This window comes from Nicotiana attenuata, unplaced genomic scaffold (assembly GCF_001879085.1).
Source record: "Nicotiana attenuata strain UT unplaced genomic scaffold, NIATTr2, whole genome shotgun sequence".
Classification (NCBI taxonomy): Eukaryota; Viridiplantae; Streptophyta; class Magnoliopsida; order Solanales; family Solanaceae; genus Nicotiana; species Nicotiana attenuata.
This window is the reverse complement of record NW_017672482.1, coordinates 43930-66670: the sequence shown is the minus strand read 5'-3', so window position 1 is coordinate 66670 and position 22741 is coordinate 43930. Positions and strand designations below refer to the sequence as shown.

General features: G+C 39.1%; 1 pseudogene across 1 annotated transcript; it reads right to left on the bottom strand.

The window, feature by feature from the left end:
* Nucleotides 1-15728: 15728 nt before the first annotated feature.
* LOC109213366 lies at nt 15729-18128 on the bottom strand (annotated as a pseudogene). Its single transcript, XR_002066003.1, has 6 exons — nt 18051-18128; nt 17746-17948; nt 17414-17586; nt 17171-17299; nt 15973-16941; nt 15729-15858 (listed from the first exon to the last, which is right to left on the bottom strand). The product of XR_002066003.1 is annotated as a laccase-17-like (transcript).
* Nucleotides 18129-22741: the final 4613 nt, after the last annotated feature.

Here is a 22741-nt window from a genome sequence, read left to right as displayed (position 1 = left end):
ATACGCTTAGTCCGAGTATATACCTAATCCCATCTACGCTCCCTGAGGAATCGATCCCGACTCCTAGTTGCGTTATTATAATTGCATCGACCGCTTCACAACCCCAATTTGATATATGAACTTGGGCGACATCAATTTTTGGCGCCGTTGCCGGGAAGCTAAAAACGGATTTATCTATATATTTGGTTTTGTGTGTGATTTGTCTTCCTTTGCTTCTGGGTTACTAATCTTTTTGTGAAGCAATTCTAGGTGATACAATGGCTCTCAACAACAATGATCCTCTTGGAAACGTGCCTTTGGGGGATGACGGGGATGATGACCAAGTTGATGAGGTTCCTCTTGAACCTCAAGCAAATAGACGAGGCCGGCTACCTCAAGACAACGTTCCCGTTCCACCCCACCTCCTCCAATAGCGGCAGCACACCGGGTGTTGCCGAATGAAGGATACGCAGTGCCGTAGTCCCGCCCCTCATTAGCGAGAAATTTTCGAATCACAAATGTTATGCTTACGTTGTTAGAACAACGGGGATTCTTCACCGGGGCTCCAAATCAAAATGCATAAAAGCACTTGAAAGGGTTTGTTGACACTTACTGGGGGAGTAAACAGACAAACGTCTCCGAGGATGCTTTAAGATGGAGGCTATTCCCTTTCTCTCTATGGGGGAAGGCTTTGGATTGGTTGGAGAGGTTGCCAAATCATTCTATCCACACATGGGATGAATTGGCCGAAAAATTCATTTCCAAGTTCTTTTCTCTCGGGCATATGGCAACGCTTAGGGATGAGATTCTAGATTTCAAACTAGAACCCAATGAGCCATTGCATGAGATATGGGAGAGGTACCTTACTATGGTGAAAGAGTGCCGAACAATGACATGACAGAAGCTATGATTCAACAAAGTTTCTATAGGGGGATCAATACTACCAATCAGTGCGTGGTCAACCAACTTGCTGGTGGAAATTTTATGACAACACTATGTGCGGAAGCTTGTGAGATTCTTGATGAAATGGCGGATACTTCATCGGCATGGAAAAGTAGAGCAAACGTTCCTGAAGGCGATCCAAATGTGATTCACTTGCATAAAGAATTACATGATCATGGGCAAGAAATTGCCGAGTTGACCATTACAATGAATCAACTAGCCAAAGCTCAACTTTAGCAAGTCCAAGGTCCCAAGCAAGTAAAATGCAATGGAGGGAGTTAGTATGATGGTAAACAAGAGAAGGCAAAAGGGTCCTCAAGTGCAAAACTGGGTTGAAAATTATGTGCAAGATGATAGTGGATTTGATCAAGATGGACAATACAATGAACAAGAGGAGGAAGTACAATATGTGAACAACTTCCAAGGGCAAAAAAACAACAATCTAGGCCTAAATCAAACACAATGGCGACCATAAGGGAATTAAGGAAATTGGAATTCAAGCAATGAAGGCAACTGGAACAATCAAAACACTAAGGGAATTGGAACAATCAAAGCAATCAAGGAAATTGGAATGGTCAAAATAACCAGGGCAATTGGAGTGGCAATAATCAAGGCTATTGGGGAGGTAAAAACCAAGGAAGGTGGAACAACAACAACAATCGGAGGTCGGGTTTTCAAAGCCCCCTGATGTTTTAATAACCAAGCAACCCGCCTCCTTATCCTTCTCAAGGTCCGAGCTCTTCCAACAATGAGATAGAACGAATTGAGAACATGTTTAAACAAATGATGGAGAAGTATGCCGAATCCGATGCTCAATTAGCCTCTCACAACACTTCATCGCAATCTTTGAACACTCGTCATAAGATGGCACTACCAAGTGATACGGTGGTGAACCCGAAGGGTGGGAACAACACGGGACATGCCATGGCCGTTACTACAAGGAGCGGAAAATGTGGGGATGCAACCACCTCAAGCCAAAAGAACATTATCGATGATGAACAATTGGTACAAGAAGATGATATGCCAAGCAATGAAGTTCAAGCAAATGATGAGGTGAGAATTGATATTGAAGACAATGTGGAGGAGACTCAAGACGGAGTGAACCCGTCTAGGGAGCACATTATTGACATACCGGAACCGGTAGTGCCAAAGGCTAAGGCACCAATGCCAAGGCCTCCTCCTCCATATCCTCAAAGGCATGCCAAGCAAAATGGCGAGAACCAATTCAAAAAGTTCAGTGACATGATGAAGAGTTTGTCTATTAACGTGCCATTGGTTGAGGCCTTGGAACAAATGCCTGGATATGCAAAGTTCATGAAGGACTTGGCGACAAAGAAGAGGTCGATGAATTGTGAGACTATAAATATGACACATCAAGTGAGTGCAAGTGTGCACTCAATGGCTCCTAAATTGGAAGATCCGGGCATTTCACAATCCCATATACAATTGGAAGTGCCGATTTTGCCAAAGCTTTATGTGATCGTAGAGCGAGTATCAACTTGATGCCCTATTCGGTGTTCAAAACTTTGGGAATTGGGCAACCAAGACCCATATCCATGAGGTTACAAATGGCGGATCGTACAATGAAGAGACCTTTGGGTATTATTGATGATGTGTTGGTTCGTGTTGACAAGTTCATCCTCCCGGCGGACTTTGTGATTCTTGATTGTGAAGTGGACTATGAGGTGCCTATTATCTTGGGTAGATCTTTCCTTGCTACTGGGAAGGCTCTTGTTGATGTGGAAGCCGGTGAGCTCACCTTCCGGGTGGGTGATGAAAAGGTAGTCTTCCACGTGTGCAAATCTATGAGGCAACCGAATAGCAATGAAGTTTGTTCGTTCGTGGATTTGGTGACCGATGTGATTATTGATGATGCTAGTGCCACAATGAATATTGAGGATACTTTGGAAGTCGTTTTGCTCAACCTTGATAATGATGAGGAGAAAGCAGGCTATGTGGAATGTGTGAATGCATTTCAAAGAATGGGGTTGTACACTTATGAATCCCGCAAGTTATACTTGGATCTTGAAAACCGGAAGACTCCTCCAACAAAGCCCTCAATCGAGGAGCCTCCCACTTTGGAGTTAAAGCCATTGCCTCCGTATCTGAGGTATGAATTCCTTGGCCCTTGTTCTACTTTACCGGTTATTCTTTCCTCTTATTTGACTAACGTGCAGGTAGACTCCCCATTGGCGGTGCTACAAAAGAGGAAGAAAGCTATAGGATGGACATTGGCGGATATTCGGGGCATAAGCCCCGCCTTTGCATGCACAATATTATTTTGGAGGAGGATGCCAAACCCTCCATTGAACATCAAAGGAGGCTAAATGAAGCAATGTAAGAGGTGGTAAAAAAGGAGATCATTAAGTGGTTGGATGTCGGGGTTGTTTACCCCATTTGTGATAGTTCATGGACTTCTCCGGTACAATGTCTCTCAAATAAAAGGGGCATGACTGTGGTTACATGACGGTCTTGAGATTAATGACTCCTTCCCCGACGAGCAGCTTCTAGCCATTTCAATGACCGAGATGCCATGGTTCATCGATTTAGAAAATTATCTTGTGAGTGCCATTGTACTGAATGAGTTCTCTTCAAACCAAAGGAAGAAGCTCAATCGGGATTGCCTTGACTATTATTGGAATGAACCGTACCTCTTCCGAATTTGAACCGATGGTGTGATTCGAATATATGTGCCGGAGGAGGAACAAGTGCAAATTCTTGAGACTTGCCACTCTTCACCATATGGTGATCACCATGGTGGAGCTAGAACGGCGGCAAAAGTGTTGAGTTGTGGATTCTATTGGCCTACTCTCTACAAGGATGCTAGTGAGCTTGTCAAGCGTTATGATGAATACCAACGGGCTGGTGGAATCTCAAAGAAAAACGAAATGCCTCTCACTACTATTTTGGAGATAGATATTTTCAACGTGCGGGGTATTTATTTCATGGTCCGTTTGTGAGCTCTTGTGGAAACACCTACCTTCTAGTCGCGGTTGATTATGTGTCTAAAGGAGTTGAGGCCATTGCTTTGCCCAACAATGAAGCGAGGAGTGTGGTGGCATTTTTGAAGAAGAACATCTTTACAAGATTGGTACTCTAAGGGCTATCATAAGTGATGGGGGTTCGTATTTTTGCAACAAGGCTTTTGATACCTTACTCACAAAGTATGGTGTCACTCACAAAGTCTCTACCCCCTATCACACTCAAGCAAATGGTCAAGTGAAAGACTCCAACAGGGAAATAAAGTGTATTTTGTCAAAGACAGTGAATGCCAACCGAACGAATTAGTCAAGGAAACTTGATGATGCTTTATGGGCTTATAGGACGGCTTACAAAACACCGATTGGGATGTCTCCATACCGGTTGGTGTTCGGGAAAGCATTCCATCTTCTGGTGGAACTTGAGCATAAGGCCATGTGGGCTTTGAAAAAGTTAGACCTTGAATGGGATGTCGCCGCCAACTTAAGGGTGACACAATTGAACGAGCTAGATGAATTCTGGTACCATGCATATACAAGTTCTTCCTTATACAAGGAGAAGATGAAGTAACTCCATGACAAGTACATTAGAGACAAGGAGTTTAAAGAAGGTGATCTTGTGTTATTGTTCAATTCTTGGTTACGGATGTTTTCGGGAAAATTTAAGTCAAAATGGAGTGGCCCGTTTGAGGTTGTCGGTGTGATACCATTCGGTGCATTGGACTTGAAAAATAATAATGATGAAGTGTTTAGAGTCAATGGGCACCAGGTGAAGCACTATCTTGGAAACGTTGATGATGGCCACGTGGTGGCGGTTCTTCATTTCAAATGATTGGTAATCTGCGACGTGACGAGACGTTAAATCTCGCGCATCTTGGGAGGCAACCCATGTGTCTTTTTGTTTATCTTTTTCTTCTTCTTTAGATAGGTTTTGTTTTGTGCTAACTAGTTTTGAAGTGTATGCAGGAATGAGTATGCTTTACAGGGACTGTGCCCAAAAAATGGCTAAGTGTTGAAAAAGTGTGGAACACTCATTTATTGTGCGGACCGCACAATTTTGTATGCCACAGCAGAGATGAATCTGCGGCCGCACAATTCATTGTGCGGACGCATAACTGGAGACCCAAAAATGTAACTCTCTGAAGTTTGGAATAGCAAAGAATTGGCCATTCTGCGGCCGCACTTGAAATTGTGCAGCCCGCATAAATTTCTGCAGCCGCACTCATTTTTGTGCGAACCGCAGAGCTTCAGCTAGGCTTAGGTAAAGAGTGCGGGCCGCACTCAAAATTGTGCAGCCGCACTCACCTGCATTTTTGACCTAATATGGTCAGCCTATAAATAGGTTCTCAAAGCACTATTCACAACTTTACACACTCTGAGTTGTTGAGACCTAAGCAAGCACAATGCAAACAAATTGTTTCACACTCCACACTCATTTCATCAGTCTAGATTCTTCCCTGCATCCTTCATCACTGGTATGTTCAATTCATGTTTAGATTTTTCAATTGTTCTTAGTTTTTGTTCTTCAGTAGTAAAGTTATTTTTAGGCCTAAAATGTCAAATGTTCTTCATGTGTGCTTGAATTGTGTGGGTAATATCATATGCACTCATTTGGGGCTGGGTAAATAATATATCATGTTTAATTTTCCAATACCATGTCTACATTGTGCAAAAATTTGAAAAACCTAAGTCTGTGTCGCATGATTTTAAATTGTGCGGCCGCACTTGAAATTGTGGGGTCCGCGGATTCTGAGTTAGGGCACAATGCTGAGCATGTAATGTTCAGACCGCACTCAAAATTGTACGGTCTGCAGATAATTGTGCGGTCTGAATAAAAATGTCTGCGATTGTAGTTTGATACTTCAGAGAACCAGTAGTTTGAACCTGGTTTTGTGTAGTCGCACTTAAAATTGTGCGGTCCGCACAAGGCAGTCTGCGACTGCACTCAATACTGTGCGGTTCGCACCTTCACTTCTGTGAATTATTTTGTTCTTCTGCAATTGTTAACTGCTTGTGGACTTATTTGAATCCTGTGTCTATGAATTTCAGACAATGGTGCGATCTCGTGGTAAAGGCGATACATCAAAAGGGAGGGTGAGCCTTCCCGACGCCGAGGCAATAGCAACCTACCACTTTCTATCTGAAAAGCAATAAACAAGAAGGCAACTTCCAACAGAGTCTCGGAACCTTCAAAATCCAGTGAATATCTCCCGTCTAGGGAAGCCTCATAGGGCAACTCTGTGCAAGCACAACCCGATGTGAAATCCCAACAAAAACAGCTTCCGGGTAGACTACAACTGAGAGATGAACCCTCCTCTACTAGCTCTTCTGAGGGCTCGGAAGAGGATTGCCAAGATTCAAAGCCTTCTTCCTCACATGCCCCCGCAGCACCTATTCTAGTAGATGATGATGATGATGTTCCCGATGATGGTAGAGGAGGTGACACTAGAGTGGGCGGCATAGAGAGGTGGAAGAAGAAGGAGATATGGGAAGATATATTTGTGAGCTTGACAGCCTTCACAAAGTTCAGAGAACGTTGGCCCCAGAGATCACTCACACTTGAGTGGTAATTCTTAGTGAAGGACTTGGATAAATACAATCCAAATGTCCTTAGGTAGTTCAGGGAGCGCAAAGGGTAGATGTGGTTCACCCAGAGTGTTATGGATGCCAATAAGCACTAAGTACATGAATTCTATGCCAATGTGGCACACATCAAGAAAGGTACCAAAGTGACCAATGTGAGGAATTTGAAGGTCAGATTCGGTCAATGCACTCTGAATACTTACATGGGATTCGAGGAGGTAGAAGCAGTCCAGTACATGGAAAAGCTTTCTATAGGTGATGCAGCTCATCCTTGGGTAGAAGAGATCTTGGCAGCTCCAGGCCACCACCACCGTGGATCACAGCGGGGGTTTCCATTGCACGGGCCACCCTCAATTTTAAAGCAAAAGGGTGGAACACTTTTGTATGCAACCGAATAGACCCGAGCCAGAATGAGAACAAGCTTTCACTCCCCCGAGCAGTTTTGGTAGCATCTATCATGGTCGGGTACCCAATCAATGTGGGTGCCATCATGTCGGCCAACATGTCAATGGTTTTTCGAAAAGGTGAAAGCTCCTATCCATATCCCAACACCCTCAGAGAATACCTTACGGATGCAAAGGTGGAGCTGAGGAGATTTGATACACAGGTGCAGACCAAAAAGCCCTTCTCATGGTACTCTTTGCAAGGATCGGGGAACACAAAGTTCAAGGGTAAGGCAACTACCACCAGTGGCTAGTCTGATGAGCCAACGGTGGTGGTTACAGATTCAGCTGCTGAGCCTTCTACAGCTGCCTTGCCTTCCACAACAGCCAGTCCTTCCACCGAGGCAGCTTACATGTCACCACCTCCATCTTCTAGACCATCTACATCAGTACCAGTTCATGCCTCATCCACATATCCACTCAGTGCGCTGCGAGTCTCCCAGACATTGGCGAGTCTCAACAACTAGATGCAGACAGCTACTTCAAAGCTGTCTGACATATCCAGTGCTGTTGCGGCATAGTTTTCTGCCCCAGCAGCATCACAGGTACCTCCAGTGGAAGAAATATTGAAGAATATTCTAGAAAACCAGCAGACCATTATGGATACTCTGGTGGCACATGGGGGAGTCATTGAGAAGTTGGGCAAACAGGTGAAGAAGGTGCGAAAATATTAGGCTTCAAAGAAATCAGTGGATAGATTGAGAAAAGAAGTGGCCAAGATAGCATCCGCTGGGGATATACCACTTGATCTGCTGATAGAGTCAGCACCAGCAGCACCATCAATACCTGAGGCATCAGAGGCAGCAGCTGGCCAGTCTGAGGAGCCAGACCTTGCTGCCCACACTACTGAGGAGGTGCTTCAGATGTTCACCAACCTTGTTATTCCCCGAGCAGAAGATGATGAGATCCAGTTGGAGGATCCCGAGGGTGTTGATGATGCCATGCACACTGAGACCACATAAGGAGTTATCTTCACTCTCTACCCTTCCTTATTCTAATTTTTATTAAGCATTGAGGACAATGCTTATTCTTATTCGGGGGGGGGGGGGGTCTATTTTGGTTGGTTTGATATGACATTGGCCTGTAATAACTTTAATACTCTTTTTCTTTTATCTTTATTCTCTCTTTCATTATCTATATATTCCTCCCTCTCTCTTGATATATATATTCTATTCTCCTCGGTTTGTATATTCATTTGTCTTACTTTCAGTAGTTTATTTCATAGCTTCTTTAGTTTGTTTTCTTAGTAGTATAACTTCTTATTTACTTAATAGCTTCTTTTTGATTTGGTAGATTCTTTTTATGTTTAACTGAGCAATAAGCGTTTGGTTTTATTAATGCCACGGTTCTTTCCAAAGGTGGATTTTGTGTGAACCGAGTGGCTCTTTCCAACGATGGATGGCGTGACAACCTTCTTAAGGGATTGAGTCCATTTTTTATGTTTAGTTAAAAACAATAGTATTAATGAATAAAAAGGGTCAAACATGTTTCACTTGGTACCAACACATTTAACTACGGCCTTATGGTTAAAAACAAGTTCTTGGCAAGAAATAGCTCTAATTAGTGACCTTTAGACTCTTGTGTTGACTTGAATATGGTTGTTGTGGTTTAGTCGAACCATTAGTGATTTTCAATCTTGAATATGATTGTTGTGGGCCCTCTACTCTATCCTCTTTAACAATCCAATTGTGTGAGAAGTGAGATTTTTGTTGCAAGTCCAAGTACCCGTGCGAATGGTCTAGAACTTGTCCCGAATGTGTTTCTAGGCGAAATTCTAAGTTTTTCTTGGCTTTAAAAGTGATTGTATGCTCTCCTTGGACAGATTTAAATGTTCCATGTCCCACCAATATTGCTATCCCTAGTCAACCCATTTGAGCCTAAGACATCTCTCATCCACATTACAAGCCTTTACCCGTTTGTAGTGACCCTCTCTTAGCACCCTAGTTTTCCTTAACACTCTTGAGAAGTAATTGGCTATAACATAAGTTTGGGGGAGAGACGAGGAGTTTGAAAGTGGTATAAAGGCATAAAAATAGAAGAAATAAAGAAAAGGAAATGCAAGAAAAAGAAAAAATGAAAAAAAAATGCAAAAAGAAAGTGAATAAAATGAAGAGTTGAAGCGATTCAAAGAAAAGCAATGATGCAAAGCATGGAGAAAACAAAGAAGGAGAAAATGAACATCATGACCGAGAAAGAGTGATGCTAAATCTCTCTAGTTCCCCTAAGGAAAAAGATAATGACTCAAAAGAGTCGGCAAAACATGAGCCAAAAAGAGAAAAATGGAGTGCTTAAGAAAAGATGAACCAGTTCTGTTCCCTACCCTTGTCCAATAAGCCTTCATTACATTCCAAAAAAGCCCTACGTGATTTCAAGCCGAGTGAACTTACATTAGTGGTGATTTACATGAGGGGCAAGCATATGGTACTTAGAGCCGTACTTGTGACATTCTTTTGAAAGAGATGAGCGATCTTTTCAAAAATGCTTGAATTGAGTGCTACATTCTTAAGTGAGGTATGCAAACGAAGATTAGAGGAGGAGCAGTTTTGGATCCACAATGACCTACATGAAAGAGAGAGCTTCCTTGAAGAATAAAGTTAACTCTTGATGCTCTAGTGTCACATTAGAACTATTGTACTTTAAAAGTCAAATCATTGCCTTGTTGATAATTCATAAGTGTTGTGGGTAATTGTTGGTCCCAATTGATGTGTGTTCGATTCACCTTGGGCTAGCTGAAATAGCTCTTTTCTTGTGGAGGTGGGAATTACCTTATTTGCTTGAGGGCAAGCAAAAGCTTAAGTTTGGGGGAGTTGATAAGTAGGGATTTTGGCTACTTATTTGCATCCTTTTACTTTCGTTTTAGCCCAAAAATGCTTAAAGGTATTCCCTAAAACTGATAAAATGTGCTTTCTTGAAGGAGTATTAAAAAATGAGCCAACGTGTTGAAATTCAACTCAAGAAGGAGTATTTTTGAACAAGGACTAAAACCAAACAAAAAGTGGCAAAGTGCGGACCGCGGAATTCTTAGTGCGGCCGCAGAATGTGAAGAAATTTTGACAATGCTGCTTTGTAATATGCGGTCCGCACAATAATTGTGCGGCCGCAAAAGAGGAAGATCAGAGAGATCCAACTTGAAGTCCATCGAAATGTGTGGACCGCACTATTATTGTGTAGTCGCAGAAGTCCAGAGTGCTTATATTTCTCTGCCTGAATTGTAAATACTGATAATCTTCACTAACTAGGTACCTCGTACACTTCTTCACCTTGCTTCTTTTACTTGTATCTACCTTCTGATTCTCTTATTGATTTTTACCATATGGATGGATAGATATTAATGCCTTAGGGCTCCTTATCAAGAAGCTTACACGTCTTAGTGCACACATAATCTACCGAAGACCTTACATTTACTTTTCATAAGCATGATGCAAAATCGAGTTCCTCTAACTTAACTCTTCCACAGCCACATTCAATCTCTTACCAACTGTCTTTGTGGATGTAGGTATCGTTGTATTATGAATAAAGTAGAATTAAAGAGTTTGAATTCTTACAATTGAGCTCTACCATACGATCGAGAGTAAGAAGAAAGAGTGACAATACTAAATGCCCTGTAGCCTCCTGCTTATAAGTGTGGGCATAACATACCTATAAACAAGACTCTACTAGACACGGCTTATAGACTCCCTAGGACAGAACTACTCTGATACCACTTTTGTCACGATCCAAACCGATGGGCCGTGACGGGCACCCGGTACCTTACTCAATCAAGTACCAACATAACATATCTTTCTTATCGTACTATCATGGAAAAATGGGCCAAAAGGGCTTTCATGAGATAACCAGAATAAAACATAAGGGAATACTAGACATATGATGACCTAACATGATATAGAAACTTATACTTGTGACATACGCACCTATAAGGCTGACATGATCATTTGTAAACTCAAAACATAGGCCGACAAGGCCATACAAGTATCCATATACCTAACATATGTCTAAGAGCCTCTAGAGTACATAAATGTCATAAAGGTCGAGATAGGGCCCCATTATACCACTCAATACATGTCCAAATCATACTGACCAAATAGGCAACTCCAGAGCAAGTGGAGTGCACCAACACCTTCCGCTTAGCTGATAGCCTACTAGGACGACTGTCAACCTGTCTATCGGGACCTGCGGGCATGAAACTCAGCATCCCAAGCAAAAGGGACATCAGTACAAATAAAGTACCGAGTATTTAAGGCATGAAACCAGTATATAAAAGACATGAAAGAAACATGGAGTAAAGAACTCAACCTGTAAGTCAGAATAGCTCTGTGAATCATGAAACGTTTAGAATGTCATGCATATGCGTATAAATGTCATATCATGCATAGGTATATGCGTACATAATGTCATCAAGCTTTTGAGGGCATCCCATCATATCATCTCAGCCTCTATGGGCGAAATCATCATCGTATACCAGATGATTAGGTGGTGGTGCGTGTATAACACTATAACCCTTCTCCATACCCCATATACATATATTATACGTGTATATTACGCCATTTAGTCATGGGTCAATGTACATGTATAAATGAACGCAATGCATAAGAAGTAAGTCAATAAGATCTCTTGGGATATCATACGATCAATATGCCTTCGGTCAATATCATGAAATAAACTTTATCAACTTATGTATTTTCTGAGACCTATGAACAGACGATATAATAATAGGACACATGGGGAATCAAGAACATAGGCATCCCTAGTACTTCTAAGAAAGAGTCATTTGTGAAAGTTCCGCATTTGCTCGTTTCGTTTGTATCATATGGATTATGCCAAAAGGAAAGAAGGGATAACCTTAACATACCTTAACTCCATTAAAGTCCTTATTACCTTCCAAGCAATTCATCAAACAACTCAACTCAATCTACCATAGCATAAGGCGATTCAAAATCAGTGCTGAGTAAAGGCTAAGTCCGCAACATAAACTAGTAGCTCGTTTATGTAAATGTGGGCAACATCTCCCCTGTAACAAGGTCCTCATCCAATTCTAGATACTAAAAACAACAACCAGAGCAATACAATAAGAGCAACATCAACAACAAGCTCATGACAACTAGCGCGCCAACCTTATAAAAAAGAAATACATGTACAACTTAGATGGCGCTAGTATATCACGTTCTCAAATAATAACTCGATTCTAAAATAAAATGGGCAACATTTTCCTTAATTTTACTGCTCCCTCGAGCCTACAATAGGCGAGATACAAACACAATACAATCAGCAACTCAACAATAACCCAACTACAATTCGGGACCTTCAATACAACAAAAATCCCAAATATACCATAACACACCCAATCAACAAGTTATTAATTAGCCTGAAATTGCAACGACAAGCGACCAACCTACTACCCTACCACATGTGGTGTTCTCCGTGCCCTTCATCCTTCCAAACTCAATAATCAGTAGCACAATAGGCCAACACGAGTGGACTACAAAACAGTCCACTAAAAGTGAAATAAATTGAACTCATGGCTTCCGATCGCTGTCCCATGAGTTCTAACTATTAGGAAATGAATTTATCAACCTTCCTTGATATTTAAAGCTTAAATACAGAAAGTAGACATTTTCTTAACTAATAAGTAACTTCCAAAACTAAAACTACAAAGAGAAAGAGAGGCAATATAGCGATACTTACGTCGTAGGGATCGTTCTAATGTTATCGCTTCTTGATTTCGTATCCGGGATGTTAATCTTCTTTGAAACCCTAGAAGAGAGCTTATGGATATGTTTAGGGATGTTTTCTGGTCGTGTTGTATGTAAAAATGAAGATAATGACGGCCTAAGACCTATATATATCAACTTTGGAAAAGTCAAAGAGGTGCTAGCTTGGCATCCTAGCATTGACCCATCTTCCGACGCTTATATATTTTTATCCGGATATTGTATGAACAAACGGTTAAGAGTGTTGGAAACTAAATTTCAATACCTTCAATTTGGTATATAATAATTCCCAAAAAGACCTCATATAACACACGAAATGTATTGCTCAAAAAGCTTCAGTGACACAACTACTTGTCACCTATGCAGTCTGCGCAGTCTAGCGAAACTGCAAATATCTCCCTACTCCTATGTCGTATCAATGAACGGTATAATATGTTAGAAACTAGAATCGTAGATCTTCAATTTGATATGTGGATCATCACGTAATTCCAATTGTATTGGGATAAAAGCTCCACTACTTTAGACCTAATTTCAGCATATTTATGAATGTAACTTGTGATGACCTTTGCCAACTTTTGTTCCACAACTCGCTTGACTTCAAAACATAACGCACGACTATCATAAGCCCAAAATAACTTATAAAATAACCTCGTTATTATGTTAATAACCCTAGTCTCACCCCAAAGTGCATGTTATAACATTCCAAACTTATCGACTTTCGACGAAACTTATTTTTTCTTAGTACTTGTTATTCATGATCTTAAAGATTTGTAACCTTCAAGGTAACGTTATTAACTTACTTTATGTACTTTCAAAGACGGTCTCATTTCTGAGCTTACATCAATTAACTTACGACATGCTCTCACGTAAGAAAATATGAGGTGTAACATCTGGGCAGAACCTAAATATTTCAAAAATGAGGGTTTGAGACATTTTACAAATTTTGATTTTGGGAGCTCGGTTGGAGGGGATTCTTGGAGAGATTTAAGGGAGTAATTGAGGTAAGTGATTCTTCCTAGTTTGATTCCGTGATTATATCTTTGATTTCACCATCTAATTAGTGATGGGTTGAAAAATTGGGGAGAATGAAGGAAACTCCTTAGGCTGAATTTTGGGGATTTGAGCGAGATTTTGGTATCGAATTTGAGTAATTTTGATATGGTTGGACTCGTGATTGAATGGGTGTCCGGATTTTGTAACTTTCATCGGATTTCGAGACATAGGCCCAGGGGGTTGACTTTGAGTTGACTTTTTGACTTTAGATTAGGAACTTAGCTTTTTATATGAAATTGATTCCTATAGCTTGAGTTGATCGTATCGAATTGTTTGTGGCTAGATTCGAGTCATTCAGAGGACATTTCGCGAGGCAAGGGCTTGTTGGAGTAGAGATTTGCACAACTTGAGGTAAGTAACACTTCTAAACTTAGTTCTGAGGGTATGAAACCCCAAATTACGTGCTATGCGATTGGTGTTGAGGTGACGCACATGCTAGGTAAAGGGCGTGTGGGCGTGCACCATAAGAATTATGACTCGGTCGATTCCATGGAACTGTATAGTTGATTAATCTTGTCGTTATCCGTATTTTCACCATGTGTTAGAGAAATTGAGCTTCCAATCATGTTAGAAATCATGCTTAGGCTACGTGTTGGTACTGTTGGGACCTACAGAGGTCGTGTTACATGTTGAATTATTTGCTTAATTTGTAATTTTGTACTCAGTCACAGCTATTATTTGCATATTATATCTCAGTCTCTGTTTTCCTTTATTGATACATTATATCATCATTGTTTGGGCTGATTATCATGATTCTTGTGAGCCCGAGAGACTAGAGAGATTGATGACTGAGTGAGGCCAAGGGCCTGATTGTGAGGATATTTATATGATCGGGCTACACGCCTCACCATGTTTATTTGATTCATGTCATGATTGGGTTATTATAGCGCTTGGGCTGGAATTGCCCCTCTGGAGTCTGCACATCTACAGTGAGCACAAGTACCTACTGAGTGCGAGTGCGAATGCCAAGCGCGTGTGCCGAGCGATTGGGAGGATGTAGTGATTGTGAGGAACGAGTGACTGTGAGGATGGAGTGAATGTGAGGACTGAGCGGCTGATACTCTGAGAGTATGCATATGATTCCATTACTGTTTTGTACTTCAGTTGGCATAAATAACTAACATGTAGATACTGAGATGTACCATATCTTGTTTCAATTGAGCTTGACATGATTTACCTGTTTGGGCTTTAACTGTTGAACTTGGAAGCATCCCTGCATTTCTGTACTATAATTCTATAATTGAACCGTACATATGAAGCTCGTTACTACTTTCAGCCCAATAGTTAGACTTGTTACTTACTGAGTTGGTTGTGCTCACGCTACACTCTGCACTTTATGTGCAGATCTAGGTATTTTCAGACACGGTGATTGTTGATTCTCAGAGTTTACTGTCATTCGGAGATATTCGAGGTAGCCGCCCTGACATCCGCAGACCTTGACTCTCCTCCCCTATCCCTCAGTCTTATTTGTTCAGCTTCAGTTTTCTTAGATAGTATTTCAGACTTATGCTATATAGATGCTCATGTACTCAGTAACACCCTGATTTTAGGAAACTTATATATCGAGTGTGGCAGTTTTATTCGGTTTATGAGATTTCTTATTTATTTAAAACCTGTTTTAATATATTCTAAGTTTGAAAGTGTTAGAAGTGTCTAAGTTGTAGGCTTTTCTAGTAACATGATAGGTACCATCACGATATGTTGAGTTTTAGGTCGTGACAAAAACAGTTGCTAGATGTTCAAAGCCAAATATCGATACCTCATAAGCCAGAGAATAATCTAAGATTAATAAAGATTTGGGATAAGAAACCATTTATTCTTACTTGCATATAAAATGCAATAGTCGTAAAAACAACTACAAAATAGAGTCAATCTTTCATCCTCTCCTTAAACCATGACATGAAAAGGCCAGTTAGTTACAAAAAGTAAATGTTAAAGAGGATACACTCAAAACACATAAAAACAAAAAAAGATCAAAACATGAAATGATATTGCAAAAGCTTGAGACTTGACGGTCAGTTTTGAAAAAGGAATCAATAAAATCAGCATTTTGGGAGATCAGAAGGAGGAGGAAGGATTTCTGATTGGGAAGCTTTCCATCTAAGACAAGCCATGCCATCTTCAATCCCCAACTTGTATGCACTTCCAAGTGACAATGCATGAACCAAACACCTATATTCAAATGTATAAATTCTTGAGTCTTAACTAATACATATTATAACTTGATCAAAATATTATCAAATGAAAATTTAGTATAAAATATCACTTGTGATTTAATCTACCAACCTGGATTATCAGCTAAAAATCGAATAGCGACCCATCCACCAGATGGCACACCTACGGTGTTCCTCTCAACAGGGTCAATGTGATTGAAGTTAGCAGGATCCTTACTAGGGTCAAAATTACCAAAACCTTGACCAACAACAAAGAAATTGAAGCCATGAAGATGAAGAGGATGGCTTTCAGCACCAAGAATACTTGTATCTTGCATGATTAACTCAACACTTGTATTAAAAGGAAGTACCAAAACTTTAGTACCATTGTTAACCATTGTGTTATTTGGAGGATTTCCGGTATAATTGAACCAATGCAAAGGATTAATAGGAAAATAAGGGCTGTAAACACCATTTGATTGTCCAATGAAATGAGATTGGAGTAGTGCAGTTGTAGGTTGTACAAATGATATATTATTAATCGATGCTGCAAATTTGGTTGTATTAGTAGGACCTTGACAAGTTTGATTTTTGTCACAAGGAGTTGTGCCAAGGCCTACTGTGAAAAAGAAATGTTTGTCAACATTTTAAGGGACCTTAGCAGAAAATTGAGAACTTGCCAAACTACGGAGTTTCTTACTAAAATTGGTAGCAAAGGAAGTGTCATTTAGAGGAGGTAAAGTAGGTATGAACATGAGAAGTTGCTTGATTGATTTGGTTGAATGTTGAATTGGGGATTCATATTCAAGAATTCCAGCAACAGTGGAGTTGTCAAAAGTGCCTTGGCCAGTAACATAGGGTCTAGCAGTCATGAGAAAAGTGGCACTAGGGTATTCAGATTTGGTTTTTAGAAGAACATTTGTGGTCTGTCCTGGTGTTATAAGTATTGTGTCAGTCTCAAAAGGTTTAATGTATACTGCATCAGCATCGACTACTGTAAGAGTATGATTTGCAATGCTAAAGAAAAGCTCGTCATTGAGTGCAGCATTGATCATACGGAGAAGATAAATTTTTCCTGGCTTAACCTTTAGTTTGAATGTATCTGCCACATACCATTTATAGAGCATAAGTCAGAATAGTGGAAAATAGTAGTACTAAAAAGTTCGACTACTATACAATGGTACATGTCACTTAAAAGTCAATTACATGTATCTTTCTATAATAAGCAGAGATTCATAACCTAGAAAATATAGTGAATAATGACTTGTTATAACCTGCAAAAAGTACAAACAATATGATGGTTGAACAAAAAAATTAGACGTTAAAAGTACCTTTTGCATAGCAGTTGTACAAAAGCCCGGGAAGGCCATTGATGGTGTAAGCATCAGAGACATTTGGACCTCCACCAGTTTGTAAAGCTTGGCTAATGATGGCTTGAGGATCAGCATTGAACCATTCTCCTGAACATCGAGAAATTAATTTTCGTAACTAATATTAGGAATAATTGTAGACGGAGTAATTTTGCATCATAAAATTTAATTTGATTTTATATGTGTAGATGTTTAATTGAGTACCTAAGATGATTGGAACTTCCTTGAATGGTTTGACAAAAGGGTAGGATCCATTTTTCTTTGGAAGGATAATTAGAGGGCCATAAAGAGTAGATCTTAGCCATGAAATATGAGCATGCCACAACAAAGTCCCTCCTTGACCAACAATTGTCTAATTGTATACATAACTTTGGCCATGAAATAGTACTGTAAAAGAACTTTTATACTACTAATTAATTAGGCCACATAAAAGATAATTATAGGTAGTTATTCTTAACAAGTGAGATCAGTGACTTAAAAAATAAGACAGGTGATATGTTGCTACAGACGGATTGTATAAATTAAGTTTAATCTATGTAGTAAGGAAGCAAATGTAGTAGAATCTAATTAAGGCCCAAAGATTATACCAATGAATGGAAATGTTGTTAGGAACAAGGTCATTGACTTTTATAAGGAGACGATCACCCTCCCTTGTCACAATACGAGGCCCTGGGAATTTTCCATTGACTGTCACTATACTTTTAGTACGGCACAATCTAGTGACATTTGCCATTGTAATCTACATTAAAGATTCAAATTTAAAAAGAAAAAATATTAGGAAAAGTAAGAAAAATATGAACATTTGGTGTAAGATAAGTAGAATGGACTTTTAATATCATACATTGAACTCATAGTGTCTGGTGATGGCTTGTGCAGGCAGAGGCAGGAGACACAATGCCAGAAAAGCAATAATGAACATGCCTTAGGAACATTGTCTGGTGATAGCTACTGCATGTGCATGGGGTTGTAATTTCTTTTGCACTGTTTTAATTTTCCTCTTTGTGAAATTTATCGTCTACGGTTTTAGTGCAATTTTTTACCCTTCTCTAATATTTTGCAAAGTACTCCTTCGTCTCAATTCAAATTGATACAGTTCGGATTTCAAAAGTCAAAGTCTTGAGTTCTGATCGCGAATTCAGATACAAAATTTTTAAGTTTTTTAATTTTTCTTTTAAATATTTAAAAATTACATAAAAAGTACTATAAGTCACAATAAGTAACAACTCAAAATAATTTTAAATTTATATAAAAAAATCGTGATAAAAAAAAACTCGTTTGACTGTCGAAATTCCAACTGCGTCAAACTAATTGGGACGAAATGCCCACTAAATACTAAAGAAGAAGTACGGACTACATAAGTACATATGTTCAAAGACCTTTTGACCAATTACGCTGTGAATCATGCGAACGTGTCAATCTTTTTGGCCAACAAACCTTGTAAAAATATACCTCTTTAGCATTTTCATCCAAACACAATAGATAATTGATTGCGAGAACTTGCTTGCAGTAAGGACTCATATCGTTGTAATTAAGTGTTACTGTAGTAATACATTTCTAGACCCTTTAGTCAGAGGCGGATCCGGGATTTCAAAAGGATGAGTGTATTATAAAGAGATGGATCTAGAATGTTTATTTGACGGGTTTAACTTTAGTCTCTTACCGTGGACCCATTAAACTTTTGAAATTATAGGTTCAAAATTTATACTTTTTGAAATTTTATTGCTTTTCACATATATATCTATACTCAATGTCGAAAACAAAACCGTCCGGAGTAGGTTTTGAACCACAAATTTCACCTGTAGAGGTGCACCCAATAATTATTGCACCATAGGAGTCCTTGAGCATGGGTGCACACACATATATTCAAGTAATTTTGAAAAAAAATATAGCGTTGGTATACATAATTTAGCGAAAAAAACATGGGTTCACGTGAACCCATACTCTAATAGGTAGATACGCCCCTACCTCTAGTCAGATCTCAACATTTATCACTAGTATAGGGCTGTTGATGTTACATATGCTTTTTTATCAAGTTAAATCATTTATGGGGTTGATTTCTTAATTTGACCCAACATATAATATACTTGTTCATCGATAAACTTAGCACCGGGACGGATTTATAGGCAAAATTATGGGGTACGTGAACCCATGGTCTTTTTGCAAAATTAAATATTTTAGTATATATTTTCTAAAATTGGTATGATATTAATTGTTGGCACACATGCTCTAAGAATGTTTAATGGTGTACTTGGTTGGAGGTTGAATTATTTACCGAAAGGAATAGAGATCAATTCTTGCTTGATACATTTTTTCTTCCCTTTTTAGTAGTGTGAGTATCTAATTTTTGCCCCATGCCTAAAATACTCTAAAATAGTTTTAATTGCCTTTATGAAAATTTCGGAATTTTCTCATACTTAGTAGCATTTCAAATCATGAAAATAACAAAAATAAGTTATATTTTTACTTTCGCATTTTTAATCTAATTGTATTTTTAGTTGCATTTTTAAAACACCAAAATCACAAAAAATAATACCACATTAATCATTTTCTTTGCATGTTTAAATTAATTAGGTTAAATTGATTCACAATTTTAGTGGCTTAGTAATGCAAAATAGGAGTAATTAGGAGTTCAATTAAGTTGGCTAAATTTGAAAAAAAAAAAAAAAAAAAAAAATAGAAAAATGGGGTTGTAATTTTTAGGCCCAGTTCCCACACACCCAAGCCCCAAACCTATATGGCCCAATCTTTCCCCTCATTTTAACCCTAACAGGTCCCCCTTTAAGACTAACCTAGCAACACCAAAAGGAAGAGGAAAAAGAAAAAGCTGGCGCAGCAGCTTGAGGGGAGGAGAACGGACAGACACAAAAATCGGCCCTCTCTCTCAACATCTGACTCTCTCAACCCCAAGAGAAGAGAGCAGCTGCGCAACTCCATCATCTAAGAGACCTCACCCATTGCCGAATAGCCCCCAAAACAGCTTCAAAATTGCAGCTGAAACACACTGCTTCTTCCGCCAAAAACCAGCCTTCAAACTTCATCAAGAACTCCATTGAAGCACCTCCAAACTTAATCTCTAAATCAGCCCCAAAAATGACCCTTTAGCACCCCCAAAAATGCTGCCAGGAAACCAGTTGAAATACCTCCTCAAAACAACCCCAAAATCACCTCAAACCGACGCGAAAATCAGCTCCAAACAACCAGCCAAACACCTGAAATTTCAGCGTCCAACCACTATCCAAACTCAGTCGAAACAGTAAAGCTTTCAGTCGAGATTGCCGGCGAGTTTTCGATGCTCCGTTCCTGGTCTCCGGGTGAACGGGTCTGCTTGATTCAAACTTCATCGCTTTGTTCCTCTTGTATGCCAGTGGGAAAATCTTTGATAATTTGAAAAGTTAGTTCTTCTTCTCCTTTATTGTTCTGCTCTTCTTACGTTTTTTTTCATGAATTGTTTATAACCTGCAAAAAGTACAAACAATATGATGGTTGAACAAAAAAATTAGACGTTAAAAGTACCTTTTGCATAGCAGTTGTACAAAAGCCCGGGAAGGCCATTGATGGTGTAAGCATCAGAGACATTTGGACCTCCACCAGTTTTGTAAAAGCTTGGCTAATGATGGCTTCAGGATCAGCATTGAACCATTCTCCTGAACATCGAGAAATTAATTTTCGTAACTAATATTAGGAATAATTGTAGACGGAGTAATTTTGCATCATAAAATTTAATTTGATTTTTATATGTGTAGATGTTTAATTGAGTACCTAAGATGATTGGAACTTCCTTGAATGGTTTGACAAAAGGGTAGGATACTTTTTCTTTGGAAGGATAATTAGAGGGCCATAAAGAGTAGATCTTAGCCATGAAATATGAGCATGCCACAACAAAGTCCCTCCTTGACCAACAATTGTCTAATTGTATACATAACTTTGGCCATGAAATAGTACTGTAAAAGAACTTTTAATCTACTAATTAATTAGGCCACATAAAAGATAATTATAGGTAGTTATTCTTAACAAGTGAGATCAGTGACTTAAAAATAAGACAGGTGATATGTTGCTACAGACGGATTGTATAAATTAAGTTTAATCTATGTAGTAAGGAAGCAAATGTAGTAGAATCTAATTAAGGCCCAAAGATTATACCAATGAATGGAAATGTTGTTAGGAACAAGGTCATTGACTTTTATAAGGAGACGATCACCCTCCCTTGTCCAAAATACGAGGCCCTGGGAATTTTCCATTGACTGTCACTATACTTTTAGTACGGCACAATCTAGTGACATTTGCCATTGTAATCTACATTAAAGATTCAAATTTAAAAAGAAAAAATATTAGGAAAAGTAAGAAAAAATATGAACATTTGGTGTAAGATAAGTAGAATGGACTTTTAATATCATACATTGAACTCATAGTGTCTGGTGATGGCTTGTGCAGGCAGAGGCAGGAGACACAATGCCAGAAAAGCAATAATGAACATGCCTTAGGAACATTGCTGGATAAAAATATCACTTTGTAGATTTTAATCTACCAACTGGATTATCAGCTAAAAATCGAATAGCGACCCATCCACCAGATGGCACACCTACGGTGTTCCTCTCAATAGGGTCAATGAGATTGAAGTTAGCAGGATCCTTACTAGGGTCAAAATTACCAAAACCTTAACCAACAACAAAGAAATTGAAGCCATGAAGATGAAGAGGATGGCTTTCAGCACCAAGAATACTTGTATCTTGCATGATTAACTCAACATTTGTATTAAAAGGAAGTACCAAAACTTTAGTACCATTGTTAACCATTGTGTTATTTGGAGGATTTCCGGTATAATTGAACCAATGCAAAGGATTAATAGGAAAATAAGGGCTGTAAACACCATTTGATTGTACAATGAAATGAGATTGGAGTAGTGCAGTTGTAGGTTGTACAAATGATATATTATTAATCGACGCTGCAAATTTGGTTGTATTAGTAGGACCTTGACAAGTTTAATTTTTGTCACAAGGAGTTGTGCCAAGGCCTACTGTGAAAAAGAAATGTTTGTCAATATTTTAAGGGACCTTAGCAGGAAATTGAGAATTTGCCAAACTATGGAGTTTCTTACTAAAATTGGTAGCAAAGGAAGTGTCATCTAGCAGTCATGAGAAAAGTGGCACTAGGGTATTCAGATTTGGTTTTTAGAAGAACATTTGTGGTCTGTCCTGGTGTTATAAGTATTGTGTCAGTCTCAAAAGGTTTAATGTATACTGCATCAGCATCTACTACTGTGAGAGTATGATTTGCAATTCTAAAGAAAAGCTCGTCATTGAGTGCAGCATTGATCATACGGAGAAGATATGTTTTTCCTGACTTAACCTTTAGTTTGAATGTATCTGCCACATACCTATTTATAGAGCATAAGTCAGAATAGTAGGAAAATAGTAGTAATAAAAAGTTCGACTACTATACAATGGTACATGTCACTTAAAAGTCAATTATAGGTATCTTTCTATAATAAGCAGAGATTCATAACCTAGAAAATATAGTGAATAATGTACTTGT